Consider the following 20,371-nt stretch of genomic DNA (forward strand, 5'->3'; position numbering starts at 1 on the left):
ACCATTTGGCAAAAAGTAAAGTTAGATTCCTTCCTTATTCCATATGCCCAAATAAATTCAGAGATTTAAATGTAAAACATGACTATTACATGGAACCTTGAGGCCGTTAGGCTAAATGAAATAAGCCCGTCACAGAAGGGCAAATACTTCATGATTCCATGTATATGAGGTATCTAAAATAGTCACGCTCATAGAATCAAAGAGTGAAATGGCAGTTGCCAGGGGCAAGAGGGAGCGGAACATGGGGGTTGCTAATTTGTGGGCATAAAGTTTCAGTTAAGCAAAATGAATAAATCCTAGAGATCTACTGCACAACGTTGTACTGATAGTTATGAATACTACATTTACACTTAAAAATTTGTTAATAGGGTAGATCTCATGTTATATGTTCTTAGCACAATAAAATAAAAATTTAAAAATTCTTAAATGTAAAACATGAGATCATCAAAGGAAATACGAGTGTATATATAATCTTAGGGAAGGAAAGAACTTTCTCGGCATGATACCTAAGACAGAAACCATACAAGCAAACACTGATTTCAAATAATAGATAACCTCTATTAAGGGATTACTGTGTGCTGAGGACTTGTGTTATCTCATTTAACCTGCACCTCAATCCTGTGAAGTAGGTATGATTACTATCACCCTTTTATGAATGAGAAAAACCGGGCACAGGGAAGTGAATTACCTTACTTAAGGTCACACAGCCAGGAAGTGACTGAGCTAAGATCTGAGGCCCAAATGTGGGACTCCAAAGCCTGAAAACCTAATGGGATATGTTACAAAATAGTATTTACTGTATATACCGGCCATTTCTTCAACACAGGGTGCTGTGAAAGCCAGACGAGTTCTTACGTGTGTGAGTGCTTGGTCAACTGGAAAGAACTACTTAGGGCCTCACGTCACTGCTTGCCAGGGTGGGACAAGGAAGAGTAGCCAGCGTCCAGTCCATGCCTCCCCCACAGCCTCCTCTCTCCTTTCTCACTCTGTCTTCTTTCGTTTATTTTTAATTTTTTTCATGTTTATTTATTTTCAGAGAGAGAGAGAGGGAGAGAGAATCCCTAGCAGGCCTGACGCCGACAGCAAAGAGCCTGCTGCACAGCTTGATCTCACAAACCACAAGATCATGACCTGAGCCAAGACGAAGAGTGAGACGCTTAACCAACTGAGCCACCTGGCGCCATTGTCTTCTTTCGTTTAAACTGTGCCGCTCAGTTGCATGGAACCCCCTCAGCTAATCCTGCAGCACAAGGTACCTTCCCAGTCTTGCCAAAGAAGTCAGCAAAGAGCCTACTTCTTATTCTCTAGGGACAAAGTGTCATAGATTCTACACGTGAAAGATGAAAGAGAATGAACAAAAGTAGGTCTTCATCACTTGACCACCCGCCATTTTTCTTTCTCTCCCACTCTTTACCCAGCAGATAGATAAACATGGTTAATTTTCGCAGCTTGGATAGAGTTGGGATAGAGTTGGGTTAGAACTGGAATAGGCCTTTAGGAAATTGCTAATGGAAGCCAACTTTTAGCTTAGTTTTACAGGAAGGAAATATTTGTAAACGCAGTGTTGCTATTGCCAAAGAGTTTGTGGAACATCGTATTTGGTGACGTAATTCGGGAAGCCATTCATTCCTTCATCTTCCATTCACAGTCATTCTCCAAAACGTTTGTTCTGACTTACCACAACTAAAAATGTGAAGGGAAAAGAGACCTGCCCATTTCTAAAGGCATGGGTAGACGTGAACTGCTGTGGCTGACAAGACTTGGTATATTGACGAAATGGATCTCTGACAAGATGAGAGGTTGGGAATTTCCAAGTCTGCTACATTCCAGTGGATGAATGAATAGTCAGGAATTCTGAGTGGCTCCCCCATGGGGTGAAAACTTTCAGTATTCCTGACCACAAAAAAGACAAATTTCAAAATTTCCAGTTACTTGTTATTTTAGATTGTTTTCCATCTCTGGGAAATCCACTCTTACCAGCACTAGAGGCAGCTTCTAAGGGAAAAAGGAGAAAAAAAGAAGATGCTACTTTGGAAGACATCATTGCTTCATCCTTCAAATAACCACATGGGAAACATACAGCAATTTCCTTGTTAGGAGATTCTGCTCAAAGCCTGGGCACGTAGACGGGAGCTCCCTGAGAGAGAGACTGCTGCACCCATCACCTGACAGTACATTGCTCCCGTAACTCCGAGGAAAAGTTGCTGAACTCAGAAGTCAGCACATCCCATGGGCCTTTCTGACGGGGCTTTAAACCCTGAGGCAAAGCAGGTAGTAGGGGAGTCACAACTATTTATTTTCTCATTCTTTACATATTCCTCTGCAGGTAATCTCACAGCGCGATGGGATTATTTCATTACTATGTTGTACATCTCTTGGAAAAAAAATAGGACATTATCAGAGTTGGGATTAAGAATCAAATTTAGTAAATTAAGAAAAAGTGTGCAATTTCCACCTTCGGCATAATGTACTACTCATTTGGAAAATCTGTAATTTGAATAATTGCCTGAAAAGGCTACTAATTGAAGACTAGATACACTTTGCTTCTGGAATCGAGAAAATTGAGAGAAGGTATGCCGGTGTGCACAACCTAGGAATCACACGCCATCCCTGAATGATCGCATGTTTCAAATAGCTTATCGTGACCAAAGCGTCACTGTAAGTTGTTAAATTCCACCAGCCACTTCCAAAGGTGGTTACTTTCTCGGAGCAAGTCTAATTCCCAGGCTTTGGAAGGGGGAAGCTGTTAGGCTTATTTATTTCATTAAAATATAACACTTATTCTGCTTCCTAATTGAAAAGTAATACATGTTCATCCAAGAGCATTAGAGAGAAATGTTAAAAACCATAGGCGGGGGGAAATAAAGATCACCTATAGTCCTTAGAGATAAATCCTGTTAATATTTTGCTGTTAACATTTGTCTTCCAGTCAATATTTCCTATTTATAAAAAATTACAGCAGAAATATATGCTCATCATTAAACAATGGAGACAAGATAGACGAAATGTGGAACTCACACAATTATGGGCTAAACTGTGTCTCCCTCAAAATCGTGATGTTGAAGTCCTCATCCTCAGTACCTCTGAATGTGACTGTGTGGACATAGGGTCTTTAAAAAAGGGATTGAGTTAAAATGAGGCTGTTAGGATGGGCCCTAATCCAGTCCAACTGGTATCTCTAGAAGAAGAGGAGATTTGGACACACAGAGAGACACCAGGGGGACATACACAGAGAAAAAGCCTCATGAGGACATGGCAAGAAGGTAACTATCAGCAAGCCAAGGAAAGAGACCTCAGAAGAAACCTGTGGACAACTTGATCTTGGACTTCTCACCTCCAAAACTGAGAAAATGCATTACGGTTGGTCAAGCCACCAGCCTGTGGTATTTTTTTAGGGCAGCCCTAGCAAACTCATACACACCCTTTACCCCTTACCCCACTGTTCTCTCCAAAGGTTACCATAACCAGCACTGTTCTTCCAGACTTATAGCCTGTGCTTTTGCCCACACAGAGTCATATACAGGGGGTTTGTCTATACAGATGGGATCATACTATAAATATTGATCTGTGACTTGCTTTTTTCGTTTATAATACATCATAGGCAGCTTTTCACATTAGTACATACAGAGAACTACCTTCTGCATTCTCACTAAAGCCTGTGCAGTTTTCCACTGTATATCATGATTTATTTTCACCATTCCATTATTGATAGCATTTAGATTCTTTTATTATTATTATTATCATTAACAGCAGTACTGCAATAAACATCATTGTACATTTGAGGTTGGGCTTCTATGCTCATACATCTGTAAGAAGAATCCAAGAATTAGAATTACTGGGTCAAAGGGCACATGCATTTAAAATGTGAAAGCTATTTGTCAAATTGTCTTCCATAAAGGCTTAAGTAATCTCCAGTCTTTTTTTCTTAATGTTTATTTGTTTTTAAGAAGTGCAAGGTGGGGAGGAGACAGAGGATCTGAAGTGGGCTTTGCGCTGACAGCAGGGAGCCCAGTGTGGGGCTGGAACTGTCAGAAACCACAAGACCATGACCTGAGCTGAAGTCAGACACTCAACCGACTGAGCCGCCCAGGTGCCCCACTGATCTCCAGTCTTACTGGTATCTGGTGAGACTCTGCTTCCCCATACAGGCATTTCTTTCTCTTCTTATTTACAGGTATGAGTATATGGATATACACAGATAATGGACTTTTAGAAAAATTGGGGATTGTACTGTAAGTATTGTTTTGAAATCACCCTTTAGTATTTTAGACATAAGCATGTTTGGTCCTCACTCACAGATTTTTCTGTATAGAATCATTCTTTTGGGGAGCTCTCGCCTGCGTCATCCACTGCTGTTGCCAACTCTGGGTTGGAACTTGTGGATTTTGGTTGGACCCACCTAAACCCAACTGTGAAGGGTCCAGCTCCTGGACGGAGGCAGAAATGAGAAGGCCTTTTCCCTGGAAATCAGTGAATGGATGCTTTGCAGTAGTTTGCTAGAGTATTCCTCCAAAAGTTAACTTCCATTTTTCTTTTGGAACCTAGTTACATGATCAAGGTGGCATTCCAACCCAGTAGGCTCACTAAATGCTTGGTAAATTGCATTGGAGTATGTATTAGTCTGCTTGGGCCACCATAACAAAATACCACAAACTGTGGCTCAAACAACAGCAGAAATTTATTTTCTCCCAGTCCTGGAGGAGGATGTCTGGGATCAGGGTGCCCACGTGGTCGTTCTCCGGTGAGAATTCTCACCTCAGGTTGCTGTTGGCTGCCTACTCGCTGTGTCCTCACATGACATTTTCTTTGTGTATCTGTGTGTGTGTGTGGTGGGGTGGGCAGTGAAGAGGAAGCTCTTTTTTAGGACCCTAACCTTATCAGGTCAGGGCCCTACTCTTGTGACCTCATAGAACCTTACATTTACTTCCTTAGAGGGCTCTTGTCCAAATACAGTCACACTGAGGGTGAAGGCTTCAGTATATGAATTTTAGGGGGACACAGACATTCAATCCATAGTAGAATGTGTCTGTGGTTGAGCCAAGATTAGCCCTAAGGGTTTTTTTCTAGATGCATCTGACGGAATTCAATTCTGTTGGTTGGGGGTGGCGGGGAAACTCTGTGAAGGGAAAACAGATGACCACTCTGGTTGGGGTCATATCTCCTTTTACTGTCTCATTTAAGAGGAATACTCTTCTATAAAACTAAGAAAAGCTGATCAGAAAATAAAGTGAAGTGAGAACTTTGTGGTTCCTCATGTATTGATTAATACTTGGGGGAAATGTAATTCAATCAATTTAAGTTAAATTTAAATCAATATTTGCTGATCTCTTACCGTATGTAAGGTACTGTCCAGTACATTGGGGGCAGTAGAAAAAGGTCAACATTGTGGCTGCCTTCAAATGCTCATGCATTCAGTGGTTACCACACCTGGTAAATCAACTGGGAAATAGTTTAAAATATTCCAATTTGATACAATCATATTGAAAACCTGTTCGGCAGGGTCTACTAAAGCTAAATATAGGACTCGTCTCTGACCCGTGAGCACCTTCTTTCCTATATATGCATCCAACAGAAATGCATATAGATGTGCACCAAAAGACATGTATAAGAATGTTCATTGCAGCACTGTTTGCAACAGCCCCTAATTGGAAATAACCTCAATGTCTATCCACAGAACAGCAGTGAGAATGAGCAAACCACGAATATAGTGACAACATAGACTTAACAAACGTGATATTGAGCATAGAAAGCCAGACACAGAAAAGTAAGTATTGTATAGTTCCATTTGTATCAAGTTCAAAAAAAGTCAAAACCAACCTGTGCTGTTCAAAGTCAAGATGCAGGCTAACCTTGGCGGTGGGGAGGGGGGAGAAGAGGCAGAATCTCGAAAAAGAACATGAAAGGGATTCTGATATGCTGCCAGGATGTTCTATTTCTTGATCTGATCAATTAGCTGGGTATATTCACTATGTAAAAACTTTTCAATCATACAGGTATGATTTTTACCTTTTTCCTTATGTATACTGTTTGTCCTTAAAAAAAAAAAATACAGATTTCTAAGCCCTATCTCAGGCTTACCAAATTAGAATATGTACTTAATGTAACTGTCTACATAAGGCGGTTAGGAATCTGTGTTTGAAAAGCTCCCTGGGGATTCTGGATTTGGATTTGAGTTTGGGGGAACTGCTGCTTTTATGAAGACAGCATGTTATTTCTCATTCCCAAGACCTATATCTCCTTGGTGCTGGGGAGGGATCTTTGTCTTTGTGGAGACCGTTAGTGCACTAGGGCTTTGTTATGGAGACCCTAGAGAACTCCAGGGGCATTCCACTACATTGACTGCCAAGGTCTGTTCTGGTACAGATAATGGACATTCTCAGCTATATCAAGAGATGGATGGATCAAGGGGTAGGTGTGGCAACGTTTACTTAGGACTCTAGATTGTCGTGTTTTTAAACTAAATTGTCATATTGGATCAAACAAGAGGAGTGCAGCTGAGAAGCAAATGGAATCTGAGGAATATACCAAGTGTTCCATGAGGGGTTTGCCTAAATATTGACAAATCATGACATGCAGAGCCAGTATCAGGAGATTAATTGTGTTGTTACCCTGGCTTCGTATCCCTCATGGAATCATACCATATTGAGTGAAGAGAGGAACAGATGTCTCTTTTGTGAACACGTTAAAGCAGTGAAAGTCTGATAATAATCATGAGTTAAAGAGGGAGAACATTATTTCACGATCAGACTATGTTTAACTTCTTACTTATTGGGGAAAGACCTTCAGGTATCAAGAAAACACTGAACATCATTAGATTCCGTTTGACTCTTTCTCTCCTTTTTTCTGCTGAATTTTGTCAATGAGCTGTCCACTAATCAACTGTAGAGAATTACAGTCTGCAAATTTGAGTGTCACTTAAGTATTATAACTCTTTTTTCTTAATCTGAATTCATTCATCTTTACTCATTTACAGATTTATATGTATTTTTTGTTCAATAAATCTCAAATGCCTACCAATATTGCTGATACTAAAGTTACAGCAGTTAAGAAGGTAGGTCATGGGGGAATCTGGGTGGCTCAGTAGGTTAAGCATCTGACTTCAGCCCAGGTCATGATCTTGTCTCATGGTTTGTGGGTTTGAGCCCCAAAGGCCTGGAGCCTGCTTCAGATTCTCTGTCTCCTTCTCTCTCTGCCCCTCTGCCACTCATGCTCTGTCTCTCTCTTTCTCAAAAATAAACATTAAGAAAAAGAAAAAGAAGTTAGATCATAGATCTGGCTCTTATAGAGTTTACATTTTGGTGGACATCTTATTTCTCGAGGATTTTTTTTTTTTCTATTAAAAGTTCAGTAGGAGGAAATTTAGCATTGACTCACCCAATTCTATGTGTAATTCTGGCTGTCCATTTAGAAGAATTTGTGCCATGACCTGAATTACTATTAAGTATCATAACTCTTAAATAGAATCTTCCAGTTTGAGGTAGAGAACCATAGTCAAGTGCTATTCAAACTTTTTTTACTATGATCCTCCATAAGGAATATTATTTACATTGTGACCTAACACACACACACACACACACACACACACACACACACACACACACACCACACCCAAAACAAAACACTGATCAGAAGTACTTCTCACTGGGGCACCTGGGTGGCTCAGTTGGGTAAGTGCTGACTCTTGATTTCAGCTCAGGTCATGATCTCATGGCTTGTGGGTTCAAGCCCTGTGTCAGGCTCTGGGCTGACAGCACAAAGCCTGCTTGGGATTCTCTCACTCTCTCTCTCTCTGCCCGCCCCTGCTCTCATGCTCTCTCTCTGTCTCTCTCTGAAAATAAATAAGTAAACGTTTAAAAAAGTACTTTTTACTACATGTGAGTAGCTTTATTTTTATTCCTTATTATTCTGATACTATAAATAATATAGCATTGATACTATAAATATATTTATGTTCTACTATTCTATTTAATTCCTTAAAGTTTTTTTTTTGTTGTTTTATTTATTTATTTTGAGGGAGACAGGATGCAAACAGGGGAGGGCAGAGAGAGAGGGAATCTCAAGCAGGCTCCACACTGTGGAGCACAGAGCCCGATGTAGGGCTCAAATTCACAAAACTGTGAGATCATGACCGGAGCCAAAATCAAGAGTCGGATGTTCAACCGACTGAGCCACCCAGGTGTCCCAAATTCCTTAAAGTTTAAAGATTATGGTTGATTTTATAACCCACTAGTGGCTTGTGAGATGTACTTTGAAAAACACTGCCTTCACCTGTATCTAGTACAACTCCAGAGGCACAGAGGCACAGAGAAGCTAGTCAGCTACTTACCCAAAGGCACACAGAAAAGAATAAAAAAGAGAGGCTCCTATTTCCCCACACTTACTGCTTTTCCTCAGAATGCAGCTCACTTATTTCTGAACCTGATTAATTTAGACAATCGCTTGGACTCACCACATTCAGGTATTGTCATCCACTATAGACTGAATTCATGTTCTTATAATTTGGTAAACAGTCTGTAACTTGCCATTTGTTGGGCCACAGTTTTAATGAAACCAATGTAAATGTAGTATCTTTCAGGTCCTAGTCAGGGGAGAGTCTATATGGCGGGACGGTCGAGGGGTCAGGATTTGGAGTCACACAGACATGGTTATAAATCCCAGCTCCAGCCCTCTCTAGTTGTGTGATTCGTGGGCAAGAAGCCTCTCTATGACTCAACTTCAACTATAAAAGGGGGGAACAACAACAACAACCTTACAGAGTTGCAGGGACTGGACAAGGTCATTCACATGAAGTATGTCTGTTAGTTTCACAATATCTTAAGCATGGTAAGTACTCAATATATGTTGACATCATGATGATGGTGGCCATTAGGGAAGTCTAGTCCAAGGGAAAATGAGGCAGTCCTGCGGCCAGAACCCTGAAGACCCAGGAGAGACCAATGGAAACTACCTACAATTACATGTGAAAAGAGGGGATTCTACTTGGCCTCCATTGACTTCCAGGTCCATGGGGCATGCATACGATACTAACAAACCCTTATATGAAAATTACTTATGCAGATTTTCAATAGAAATGAGAATAGCAGTCAATTAACAAATGATAGATTCAGTTATGAATCAGCATGTAAGGACTCAGTGATAAAAATTCAGTATCGGTGCTCAACCCAGAACAGACTGGATATGGAGAGAGGTTTGGCTTTCTTAAACTGGCAGATTGTAGTAGATGGGCCTTCCATTGCAGTCACTTTTCTGGGGAAAAGACACCAGGACATCAGCTGGCTGGAAGGCTCGGTCCTTTTGCCGAGGACTCAACCCCTTCCCTTCTTCCTCTCACCTTATTACACTTCAATTTAAGCACAAAACTGCAGAAGTGGCTACCCGTAGTAGTTCTGTGTCCCGCTGCCTGTATAACCTGAAAACAAACCTTCCGTAAGAATTCCAAACCAAGAATAGAATAGGTATTTCATAGACTGGCTGTATCTTTATCATTTAAAGGAGAACCCAAGTCTTAGAAAAGAAATTCCTGTAAGGGTGTGGGGGCTCTGAGCTTTCGTGCTCTGAGTCACTGTGGTAAGAAGCCTGAGTGCATCTGTAGAAAATACTCAGCTTTGGTCACTGATGGACAAAGACAGAAAGAGCCTGGGTAGGAATTAAAGTAAGTCCAGTGTGTGTGAGCCTCCTTTCTGGAAGTCAGTGATGGTGAGGTCAGCAGTGTGGATAGAGTACCCGAATTCTTTTCATGCCTCAAATTGCATTATCACACCTGGTAACAGTGCTGCCCCTCTTTGAATGCACCTGGGATTGCTGATGGTGCCCCAGAACTGGATTCTGCAGGAGGAGGGTCCTCTGCTCCCCCATGCTTATGAGGGCTGAACTCCGCCCTCTCGTGTAATGATGACCCTGCATTGGGCCTTTGTAAATGTTAGTTCAGAGAATCTTCACCACATCCTTGGAACTAGGCTTTGTTCCCCCATTTTACAGTCAAGGTGGTGAGGCTAAGTGGTCCTGTAGAGGGAGTAATGGGGTTAGAAGCCAAATTTGGCAGAACCCAAACCCCACTATGAAGCCCAATGGGAGGCAATGAGCACAGAGATGTCAGAGGCAGATGCCTGGTGTTCATATGTCAGCCACGTCTCTTACTAGCTCAGGAGCTTGGGACATTTTCTTAACCTCTGTTTTCCTATCTGTAGGGCAGAGATCATAATAGCAGCTACCTCAAAGCAATGTTTGGTCGTGTGAAACAATGCATGGATATAACAGCACAATGTTTGGCACATAGAAACTGCCCAGTAAATATTATCTGTCATGTTCTTCGTCTTTCTGGGGCTTTGGAAACTGAACTATGTCCAAATTGCTGTACTCAATCTCTAAGATCCCTTAAGCAGATTATCGCAGGTGTATTGCTGCTTGCTTTCTGGTTCTGAGCGCATAATATTGTGAAATAAAATGTTTGCAACTTTTTGAGAAAAGAAAAGCTGCATCTAAAACATTCATTACTGTAGACTTAATATGAATTTCTCTTGGGCTGGTCACTTTAAACAGCCTTCTAATCACACCAATGTCCCCCTGAACTGCGGAATTGATAGGTGAAAATAAGTTTCCACCAGGAAGGCTTTTTACATTTTCAGAGTGCTTACCAGAACCTTGGTCTAGCATGTGTGATCACTCACCTGGTAGTGATATTCCCAGTGTTGGTGTAACAGAGCATCTGGGCTGGGTTACAGCTGGGGCTCAGGTGATTCCGGTGAGAGAGCTGGGCACTGACTTTTAAAGGGGCCAGGGAGCCTCCTGGAACACAAGTCTTGGATGCTGACCAATATTGGCTTCAGACGGTATGCCTGATGGACTGAGATAGCTCCCATGGAGGGCAAACAACAGGGAGAAATGACTGGGACACCCGAGAGCTAACTCACCACAAAGAAGGAGGTCAAATCCAGCAGCAAGGCCGTCATGTTTCTTGGAATGCTTGCTCCTGGTGTACCAAAGGGATTGCCACTGAAATCTGTCCTGACCTTACCAACCTGGTGGTGAGTAAGGACCCAAAGGAGAATGGCCGTCTGTAACCCGTGAGTGAGCTGTCCAGATCAATATGGGGCCTGAGCAACTTTACCGTGGAAGTTCCTAGACCCTCCTCGTTTTCAAGGTCAGTTTTGGGTGACTAGATATCTAGCATTCACAGGACGGTGTGACCTCTGGGGGAACTGTCAGTGCTTAAACTGTTAATAAGGTGGCAGGTGAAAAAGTTTGCGGATGAACCACTTAACACTGAGGCTCAAGCAATTTCGCTGCAGTCTCTTACCCTCCTGAGTCTGCAGCTCAGTGTTTGTGGATGTTTGTAGGCACTTTTGCAAGCTGCAGGAAATAACCTGGAAGGAGAGATTCTGAAAGATTAGACTTCCCGTGATCAAGAAAATGAGAGGCTTGGAGCTGATAAAGTTTGGGTGTTAATGTTTTGTTATCCTTCTTCTAAAGGTGAATGAAGGCTAGGCTCTTTGGATAGCTTTTTAAAGTCAACATTACAGGACTCATGAAAAGAATACTGATTTTCTTATAAAGAAAAATTCAGGTTAAATACTCCTTAAGGTCAGACACTATATCCTGTATTAAAACAAAAATTTAATGTTTATTTGTGAGAGAGAGAGAAAGAGAAAGAGAGGGCATGAGTGGCAGAGGGGCAGAGAGAGAGGGAAACACAGAATCTGAAGCAGGCTCCAGGCTCTGAGCTGTCAGCACAGAGCCCGATACGGGGCTCGAACTCGTGAACTGTGAGATCACAACCTGAGCCAAAGTCGGACGCTTAACCGACTGAGCAACCCAGGTGCCTCTGTCCTGTATTTTTTTTTTTTAAGTGTACTCACAAGTCCTGGAACAGTGCTAGTATACAGTAGGTGCTCAAAGGAAAGTTTTGAGTCAAATTTGTTGTTAATTCCATGCTTCTGTGGCCTGAAGGGTTAGAGTGCTTGTTAGTAGACTGTGGTTTCTTCTTGCAAATGATCCAACTCTTCTGTTGTGATTCATACTGACAGGAAGACTGATCACATATGTTCTTAGCAGTGACAAGAGTGTGTTCTTTTCCTTATTACCTAAGAGTGCAGTGGATTCAGTAACACTGAGATTGGATGTGGCCAAGGCTGAACGACAACACAGGGAAGTGAAGCATTTTCTTAGAGGATTATGGTACAACTTGCTCCCCACTCCCTTTTTATGTGTGTATTTATTTACTTATTCATTCATTCATTTAGAGAGCATGACTGGGGAGGGGCAGAGGGAGAGGGAGACAGACTCCTAAGCAGGCTCCATGCTAGTGTGGAGCCTGATGCCGGGCCTGATATGAGATCATGACCTGAGCCAAAATTAAGAGTTGGTCTCTCAATTGACTGAGCCACCCAGGTGCCGCGCCCCCAGCTCCCTTTTATAAATCAGAGGAATGATTAGAAGTCCAGCAATAATTATACCACGAGCAGGTGTTCTGAAAAATGTGCCTACCTGCGCTGAAGACACTTTCTAGGTGAGCTGCAATTACTTACCACTAGGAATAAATGATCTACAGCAGGCATTCATGTTTCTTATGCAGAAAACTGAAATACTTGGAAAAGTCACTATTAGAGAAAACTGCCCTTGCTCCCTTAAGCACAATACCTCATGAACTTGGGGGGATTTGCTTTGTTTACCAGGACATTCATTACCTTCTGAGCATTTGAAATTGTATTGCTCTTGGAGGGAGCCAGGGAACGACTGCCATCAGCGGGTTGGTTTCTCTGGAGAGGCCAGTGAGCAGTCTGGGTCAGTTTCGCTGGCAGCGCAGTCTAAGAGCATTTAGGCAAGATCTTTGGAATAAAGCATAAAGTCAGATATGAAATAAAAACCGTCATGCCAATGTGTTTGATGTAGATCTGGCAGCCAAGCGGGGACTGAGACTGAAGATTTAGTGTATTGCTTTGCCCTTCCTCTTGCATCCCCACCTTCTCCCCTCGCCCCATCCCTATGATTTTAGACCAGAGAGACCAGAGGGGAGGAACGTGGGGGGAAACACGGGAGTATGGCCTTTCTGCTCCCCTGTGTCTCAGCCACAGTTCCCTAATAGACGTTATTCGTTACATGCCTGCTTTGAAGTAGGCATCGTGCAAACAAGATCTTACGTGATCCATTCAAGAATGGTGTATGGGAGCTGCTGTTATTGTCCGCATTTTCCTGAGGACGATGCTCAACACGGAGATGATACATGTGGAGCCTCGTCTTAACCCAGTTTCATTTAGTTCCTAAAGACTCGCTCTTTGACCGCTTGTGACCTTCATTCCCACACCACAGGGGACACGCGGAGTTTGACACGAAGCCCGGGGCCTCCTCGCCCTCCTCCTGCACCAGGTTTCACAGAGGAGAAAGGAGGACTGTCTAGTCTTAGGAGAGAAGGAGAGGAGGAGGGGAGGAAAACCGAAACGAAGAGAAGCAAAGCATAGATGAGGCCAAAGAAAGAGCAAGGGATATCGGGAGAATTTGTGAAGAATGGGAAAGAAAGAATGAAGAATCAAGTCTGTGGGGTGCCTCAGTGGCTCGGTTGGTTCAGCGTCCGACTCTTGATTTTGGCTCAGGTCACGACTCACGGTTTGCGAGTTTGAGCCCTGCATCGGGAGCTGTGCTGACAGCATGGAGCCTGCTTGGGATGCTGTCTGTCTGTCTCTCTCTCTCTCTCTCTCTCTCTCTCTCTCAAAATAAATAAACTTAAAAAACAAACAAGTCAAGTCTGCAAAAGATCGGGAATCCCCCCACCGACTGCCTGTGCAACTTCGGCTGTTTTATATGGGAAAATACTTCCTTGTCTTTTCACTAAAAGTTTCCTAAATACTACATACTCTGCTTTAGAATTTTTACCATTTTGAAATGTAAGGAATTCGGATAATGATGATTCACCCACGGAAAAGAGAGGCTGAGAGAGGCTAATCTTACTTGTGTGTGCCCACCTTTAATGACCTCTTAGTGTTCCCTCCGCTTTACTTGGTCCTCTTTCCTTTCCCTTACCCATACCCCTGACTGTATTCAAGTCAGTCATCAGACCTGCTGTGCCCAAGGCATGGTGGGGTTGGAGTACAGAGAGGAAGTCACTGCTCATCTAGTAAGGGAGTAAGATACACACACAGATAATTTTGATACCAAAAAAAATAACAGTACAGTTAAATAGAGGTGGATTCTACTCTGCGTGCTGTTAGAGATCTCTCCCTAGCAAAGAGGATAACACTCTAAGCCAATTCCCCATGCGGTTTGGCGATAAGACAGGGTGGGGGGTGGGGAAAGAGATATTGATGGTGGTGGTGGTGAGGTTAGTAGAGGTTTACATGGCGCCATTTCAAGTCATAATTCTCACAAAACACGTGTTTCTGTGTTATTTGTTTTGTTGGCCAATCCTGAGTCCTGAGCATTGATTTCGTTTTATATTGATATTGGTTATTGCTAGTGTAGGAAAAGGAATGACTTTTGTACTGCCTGTCTTGAATCTTGGTATGTTATTAAGCTATTTTATCAGTGCCAGTGGTTTTTCAGTTGATTCTCTTAGATTTTTAAAAGTTAGATATTTGTCATTAGTATCAGGTTGTTTTCTTCTAAGGTATTTACTTTTCCTTTCCTTATTAAACTGACTGTGGTCTCTAGTACAATGTTTAATGAGGGCGATGACAGAGTACATTTTCCCGTTTCTGTAAAAGAAATTCTTCTCGTGAATATGATGTTTACTCTATTTTGTTTACCAAATTAGGGAAATGTCGCTCGTTTTCTAACTTCCTAAGAACTTTTTAAAACCTCATGTATGAGTGTTGAATTTAATAAAAACAAGCTGGAAATTATTGAAATGATCAAATGGTTCTACTCCCTTAATCTGTTAATGTAGTGAATTATATTAAAATAAATTCAAAGTATATTAGGGTAAATGTTATTTGGTTCTATTGTATTATTCTTTTAATACTTTGGTGAATTCAGTTTGCTGACATCTTATGAAGAATTGTTATATCTATCCACATAAGTGAAGTTTGTCTCTAATTCTCCTCTCCTCCTCTGTTATTTTTTGTCTGGTTTTGGTAATTGGGCAATGCTAACCTTATTGAATAGCATGCTTTCTTTTTTTATGATCTGCAGCAATTAAAAATACTTTTTTTTACGTTTATTTATTTTTGGGAGATAGAGAGAGACAGAAAACAAGCAGGGGAGGAACAGAGAGACGGGGGAGACACAGAATCCGAAGCAGGCTCCAGGCTCTGAGCTGTCAGCACAGAGCCCCACGTGGGGCTCGAACTCACAAACTGTGAGATCATGACCTGAGCTGAAGTCGGCCGCTTAACCGACTGAGCCACCCAGGCACCCCGTTTTTTGTTTTTTGTTTTTTGTTTTTTTTTACCAGAGGCTTCATGTCCAGAGTAGAGCCCAATGCAGGGCTTTAACTCACGACCCTGAGATCAAGATCTGAGGTGAGATCAAGAGTTGGATGTTTAACTAACTGACTGAGCCACCCAGATGCCCCTCCCATTGTAGTTTTGATTTGTATTTCCCTGATGGTGAGTGATGCTGAGCATCTTTTCATGTGTCTGTTGGCCATTTGCATATCATCTTTGGAAAAATGTCTATTCAGGTCTTCTGTCCATTTTCTAACTGAATTATTTGCTTTTTGGGTGTTGACTTTTGTAAGTTCTTTACATATTTTGTATGCTAAACCTTTATTAGATATGTCATTGGCAAATATCTTCTCCCATTCCAAAGGCTGCCTTTTAGTTTTGTCAATTGTTTCCTTCACTGCGCGGAAGCTTTTTATTTTTATGAAGTCCCAATAATTTATTTTTTTCCCTTGTAAGGCTGTAAGTTTTAATTTTCCTCTGCATATTGCTTTATCCATACTACAGAATTTCTTAGGTATAATGCACTTATATTAATATATTTATAAATTATTTGTTATTTTTCTTCCATTTCCTCTTTTGCCCCAGAAGTTATTTAGAAGGATATTTAAATTTTCTATCTATATAGATAGAAAACATTTTTTTTAGTTTTCAATAATTTTTTTAGAACAGTTCTAGATTTACAAAAGGATTGCAAGGAAAGTAAGAAATCCCATATACCCTCCACCTAGTTTCCCCTAATACATATATACATTTTTTCAGTTCCTCCTATTATTAACATCTTACATTGGTAAGGTACATTTGTTATAGTTAATAAGACATTATTGATACATCATTATTAAGTAAAGTCCATATTAATCAATTTTATTCAGAATTCCTTGGGTTTTTTTTTTTTAACATTTTTTAATGTTTATTTATTTTTGAGAGACAGAGAGAGAGCACGAGCAGAGGAGGGGCAGAGAGAGAGGGAGACACAGAATCTGAAGCAGGCTCCAGGCTCTGAGCTGTCAGCACAGAGCCTGACGGGGCTCAAACTCATGAACTGCAAGATCATGACCTGAGCCTCAGTTGGACGCTTAACTGACAGCCACCCAGATGCCCCTGTCTCATGCTTTTTTCATGATCAACCTGGGGTTATGGGCTTTGGGGAGGAGGACTGCAAAGTTGAAGTGTCATTCTCAGGACATCTTATCAAGGGTGTCCGTCATTGGCATCGTTTCCCACCACTGATGTTCGCCTTGACCGCCTGGCTGACGTAGTATGTGTCAGGGTTCTCAACTGTAAAGTGATTCTTTTATCCCCCTTTCCGTTGGGAAGGAGGCCACCACGTGCAGGTCACACTTAAGGAGTGGGGCTTTATGCCCCGCCTCTCTGAGGGTGGAGTACGGACACGATTTATTTTGAATTCTTCCGCAAGGGAGATTTGTCTCGTCTTCTTAATTAAGTTATTCAATGATGTAGTCATGTCAGTGTGTGACATAGGAATCTGTGTTTTAGAAGCCCTACAAGTGATGTTAAAGTTTGTGAACAACTGTTGTAAATCATTCTAATGCGGGAGTCCTGCCCTCCAGAGATTCTCATTTGTCTGGAGTAAAACTGGAGAGAAAAAATATTTTTAAAGTAATTCAGATGACTCTAATATACAAGCAGGGCTGGGAAACAGCAGGCTAGTGGGAGCAGAGGGTGAAGTGAGTTTGGAGTTACTAGTAGGTCCAGATAAGACAAGGCTTTGAGAACCATGGTCAGGAATTTAGGTTTTATTCTAAGTGCAATTGAAAGTCTTTTTAAAAGTTTAGGCCGATAAATCCCATGGTTTGATTTGTGTTTTAAAAAGATGTCTCTTAACCATACAATTATGCAAATAAATGAAGAAAATTTGTGTACATTATAGGATGATATCTGTAGGAAATAATTTAAATGAAAAAAGTAAGATGCTAGCACTATTTTTAATTTTTTTTTTTAATGTTTCTTTATTTTTGAGACAGAGAAAGACAGAGCATGAAAGGGGGGCGGGGGTCAGAGAGAGGGAGACACAGAATCTGAAGCAGGCTCCAGGCTCCGAGCTGTCAGCACAGAGCCTGACATGGGGCTTGAACTCACGGAGTGTGAGGTCATGACCTGAGCCGAAGTCGGATGCCTAACCGACTGAGCCACCCAGGTGCCCCTATGCTAGCACTATTTATAATAGCCAACCTTTGTATAAGAGAGGCATGCATATGTATGCCTTATATTTTCAAAGAATCAATCAGAGTACAAATCAAAAGCTAATAAAATTGTCTCTGTGGAAGAACAAGATTGGGGGATTTGGGCAGGACTAAACTCAGTTTTGGCCAACTCACTTTATCCACTTACTTTGTTGTAGTTTTGACTTTGGACCCATGTAAATATTTTGTATATAAATTAAAAAGCAATAAAGAGAAAAACCCAGAATTGGAAACAAATGGCCCTAGCCGTGTATCAACTGTGTATCAAGATACTAAAACTATACAAAATCATTACTAGAAGTGACTTTAATATGCAGTATTTTTAAAAATATGTGGTATTTTGATTTCAGATCCCTAGTGAGGTATAGCCCAAGAACAAAACCCACAAAGAAATATTCAATTGTGTTCAATAGTCTTACTTTAAAAAAAAATGTGGATATATTTTTGAGAGAGAGAGAGAGAGACAGAGGGTGAGTGGGGTAGGGGCAGAGAGAGAGGGAGACACAGAATCCAAAGCAGGTTCCAGGCTCTGAGCTGTCCGCACAGAGCCCGATGCGGGGCTTGAACTCACAAACTGTCAGATGATGACCTGAGCTGAAGTCGGATGCTTAACTGGTTGAGTCACCCAGGCATCCGAGCAGTCTTACTGTTTTAAATAATACTGATATTGCTAGTTTTAAACTTTTACAGGTCTATCACAGGATAAAGAAAATAAGTAATTATGTTAATGTTAGAACCAAGATGTTCAGTTTAGGAGAAAAGAGACACATAAAATCAGAGAAGTTGGGTAAATACTTTGTAATCTTAACTTTGAAATAGAAACACCAGTATAATATTTTATTTTTTTCTTTCAAAAACCAGTACATACTTCCTAATTCTGTCCTCACCTTTCCAACTCTGAGAAGATGTAAAAGCAATAACAATACTGTAGCAGTAAGCACCCTAGTATCCAAATTGTGGATTTTCAACTAAAAGGAGCCTGGGCTCCTTGGAATAATGGCCAATTGCAGTTTGAGATGAGAAATGTAATAAGATGAACATGGGACATCTTATTGTAACAGAAAATAACCAAACTATCAAAGACTAATGGGAAAAATCTAGACATCAGGAAAAGAACAGTAATTGTAATTTACCAAATCACATCAGATACGTAAAATTAATAAGAATGCAAAACAGCAAATAAACCTCCATGGCCACCACTGAAAGTTACTAGGGCACCAGCTTATCAATAAATTAATAAATTAACAAGAAAGAATCAAGGGGCGCCTGGGTGGCTCTGTCAGCTAAGCTTCTGACTTGGGCTCAGGTCATGATCTCATGGTTCGAGGGTTCAAGCCCCGTGTTGAACTCTGTGCTGACAGCTCAGAGCCTAGAGCCTGCTTTGGATTCTGTGTCTTCTTCTCTCTCTGCCCCTCCCCTGTTCGCAAGCGTGTGTTCTCTCTCTCTCTCTCTCTCTCTCTCTCTCTCAAAAATAATAAATAAACATTAGAAAAAAGAGAAAGAATCAAGTATTTATCTTGCCTTTTTAAAAAATATGTTTATTTACTTTGAGAGAGAGAGCAAGAGAGAGAAGGTGTGCACTTGGATGCACGTGCACTATTGGGGGAGGGGCTGAGAGGGAGGGAGAGAGAGAATCCCAAGCAGTCTCTGTGCTGACAGTGCAGACATGGGACTTTATCCCATAAACCATGAGATCGTGACTTGAGCCAAAATCAAGACTTGGATGCTTTACCGACTGAGCCACCCAGGTGCCCCTATCTTGCCTTTCAAACTTCATTTCAGGGTAACCAAAAAATTGATGAAAGTTTTTTATGGAAGAAGTCCAAATAATAAATACAGAAGGGATGATAGCAATAGAAAATCACCAGTTTCCCACCTACTGGAACTAAGCAACATGTTGGTCAATGAATGTTAGAGTCCTAAAGTAAAAAGTTAATGGAGGATTTTGTGATGGAGGGATCAAGTTGATGTCACCCAAATTCTCTCATCACTTTGGCGTCCATAGAAGGAACAACCAGACATTACATGTTTCATGACACAGCGGGATAGGAAATATACAGCATTACCCAAAATATTCTTGTCTATAATATTAACACTTAATCTAATCAACTCTATTTATCATCCTCCCCCAGCCCCTACCCCAGCACACACACACACACACACACACACACACACACACACACACACAGATCAAGAAGAAGCACTTAGCCAAATCCAAAATGTCAATCAAATCTACAGGGCAGATCTGCAAGACGAATGACTCCATTTTTTAAAAAAAGTCTATCACATGAAATGTTATATATCCATACAATGGAATATTATTTGTCAATAAAAAGAAAGTACTTCTATGACATGGATGAGCCTTGAAAACATTATGCTAAGTGAAAGAAGCCAGTCACAATGGACTAAATATTCTATGATTCCATTTGTATGTAATGTCAAAAATAGGCAAATCTGTAGACAGTAAATAATTAGTGGCTGCCTACAGCTGAGGTTGGAGGCAGGATTGGGGGATATACTATATTGTACAAGCATCACTACTACCCATTTCCAGAACTTTTTCATTGTCTCAAACAGAAACTCTATATCCATTAAATAATAATTCCCCATTCTCCACTTCCCACAGCCCTTGGTCCCCTTTGTTAAATTTTCTGTCTCTATAAATTTGCTTATCATAGGTACCTCATATAAACTGAGTCATACAGTGTTTGTCCTTTTGTGCCTGGATTATTTCATTTAACCCAATGCTTTCAATATTCATCCATGTTTCAGAATTTCCTTCCTTTTTAAGGCTGA

General features: G+C 41.1%; 1 long non-coding RNA gene across 1 annotated transcript; it reads left to right on the top strand.

Moving 5' to 3' along the window:
- The first annotated feature begins 1,107 nt into the window (after nucleotides 1-1,107).
- On the top strand, nucleotides 1,108-6,066 carry LOC121013706 (uncharacterized). Its single transcript, XR_005782869.1, has 3 exons — nucleotides 1,108-1,252; nucleotides 4,175-4,232; nucleotides 5,675-6,066. It is a non-coding gene; the product is annotated as an uncharacterized LOC121013706 (long non-coding RNA).
- Nucleotides 6,067-20,371: the final 14,305 nt, after the last annotated feature.

This window comes from Herpailurus yagouaroundi, unplaced genomic scaffold, assembly GCF_014898765.1.
Source record: "Herpailurus yagouaroundi ecotype Mexico unplaced genomic scaffold, PumYag 199, whole genome shotgun sequence".
Classification (NCBI taxonomy): domain Eukaryota; kingdom Metazoa; phylum Chordata; class Mammalia; order Carnivora; family Felidae; genus Herpailurus; species Herpailurus yagouaroundi.